Source organism: Condylura cristata, unplaced genomic scaffold (assembly GCF_000260355.1).
Source record: "Condylura cristata isolate star-nosed mole 26May11 unplaced genomic scaffold, ConCri1.0 scaffold00002, whole genome shotgun sequence".
NCBI classification, from domain to species: Eukaryota; Metazoa; Chordata; class Mammalia; order Eulipotyphla; family Talpidae; genus Condylura; species Condylura cristata.
The window spans coordinates 904,367-906,186 of NW_004567103.1; the positions used below are offsets into that span (position 1 = coordinate 904,367).

The 1,820-nt window shown below is 58.0% G+C and overlaps 1 protein-coding gene across 1 annotated transcript in view; it reads left to right on the plus strand.

Moving 5' to 3' along the window:
• Positions 1-1,820, plus strand: part of IQCA1 (IQ motif containing with AAA domain 1) — a 98,407-nt gene that overhangs the window by 34,870 nt on the left and 61,717 nt on the right. The gene's annotated exons all lie outside the window — the stretch shown is intronic.

The window sequence follows — 1,820 nt, forward strand, 5'->3', positions numbered from 1 at the left end:
GTAGGATCCAGCAGGGGCCCATTCCCATGGTCCCTCTGTGTGACCATGAAGCTGGCCGGATGCTGCGCCATGCAGGAACATGAGGTCGCCTCTGTCGCACTGGCCGATAGAAGTCCTTTCCCTGCTATTTTAAATCAAAGGCAAACAGACAGCAACACACTTTGGGTGCAGCCCCTGGATGCACCAGCAGGATGCATGGGGCAACTCTGGGCCTGGGAGCCCCAAGACTCACACTCGCCACCCCCCACCTTCCCGGCTCCGTCCAGGGCTGAGTTGCCAAGGGGTTGTTGGGCTTCTGAGCCACTGTGTAAACTAATTTCAAGGAAGTGCTTTCCTGTGTCTGAAGTAACACGTGCTCGATGTGGAAACCCCCAAGTCGAGAGGAGCTTACAGGGAGGCAGGCTGCACCTCAGCGGAGACAGCCGCTGGGAAGCTTCTGGTATTTCCTTTGGGTCTTTGCCCTCACGTGCCTACTGTAGTTAGGGCTTTGTGAAGCCTTTCTTCTGAAGTTTTGCAAATCTAACATTGGATTTTCTCACGTCCTTAAGCTATTCCCCAGAAGTTCTTAGTGGTGGTGAGCATTCCACTGCTGGGCGTTCGGCTTCATAAGCTGGTTGTTGTCTTTTCAGTCGTCCATCAATAATGTTTTCATTGGCATGGATCTTGTTAGAGGGAGTTTGAGAACATTTTGGGTTTTGGTCCACAGAATTTCAGTGACCTTACTCTGTCCCTATCTCCTTCCCTCTGTCTTTTTCTTTTAAGTGATCTCAACATTAAAGTGACATAGATAAAGCTGATGCTGGAGGTGACCTTCTGGATTGTAATGACTTCCCATGTTATCAGTTGCCTTTGATTTTATACTGGCCCAGAGGGGAGAGAGGGAGAGCAGGAGGCAGGAGCAGGGGAGCATCGTGGGGCCCAGGCCCTGTGCTCTCGGCCCATCCTGCTGGCCTTGCTGTATCATTGCTCTCGTCCCGCCCCCACCCCCCACCGACCATCCAGAGAAGGGCAGTCATGTGCCTGCTGCCCACAGTGGGTAGGACCAAGTGAGATGGTGCCCACAGGTTGCTCTCCGGAGTCTGGTTTTAAAGCCGCCGTCCTGTTTGGGAGGAGTGGCCTCGCCACCCTCTGCTGTGCTGCCCACGCCGTCAGTTATGCCAGTGGCCATCTTTCCATTGCTTGTTGCAGATTTCCCCGGTCACCAGGGAGACGTGGCAGAGGCCTGTCACACTGGGAGGGCCGGCTGCAGGCCCCTCCTGGTGCATGCCCCTGGGCGTCTCCAGCCCGGGAGCCCTGGCTGACTGGCACCTGTGCCCACGCCCCTTACAGAGGCGCACTGCTGGCGGCGGCCACTTTCACAAAGGCCGCCATCTTGGAGCCTGACTCCAGCAGGAGGGTGCCCGCTGCTCCCCAGGCGGCTCCAGCCCCACTGCTGCCCTTCACCTGGGGCCCCTCCCGGTGAGCCAGCATGGCGGGGGCTCTGGCCCGTTGCTCAGCCCCAGCCTTCCCAGCAACACTGCAAGACGGGGCATTTCAGCTTGCTTCAGTGACCGCGATAACAGGAGGGCCAGGCACTGACAGCCTTTCTGTGCTGGGACCCACAGCCCAGGCATCAGCTCCCTGAGCCTTGCCTTTGTTCCTGAGGCCGCAGGACACGTCACCGGGCATGAGCTGTGTTGCACCATGAGGAATTATGGCCTCCAGATCTGCAAGGCCGAAGTCTGAGCCAAGGTATCTTCATACCTGACGAAACACAGATAAATCGCCGCCGCCCTGGGCGTCTGGGGTGGGGGCGCCGGGTGAGGCTCGGCGTCGGCCCC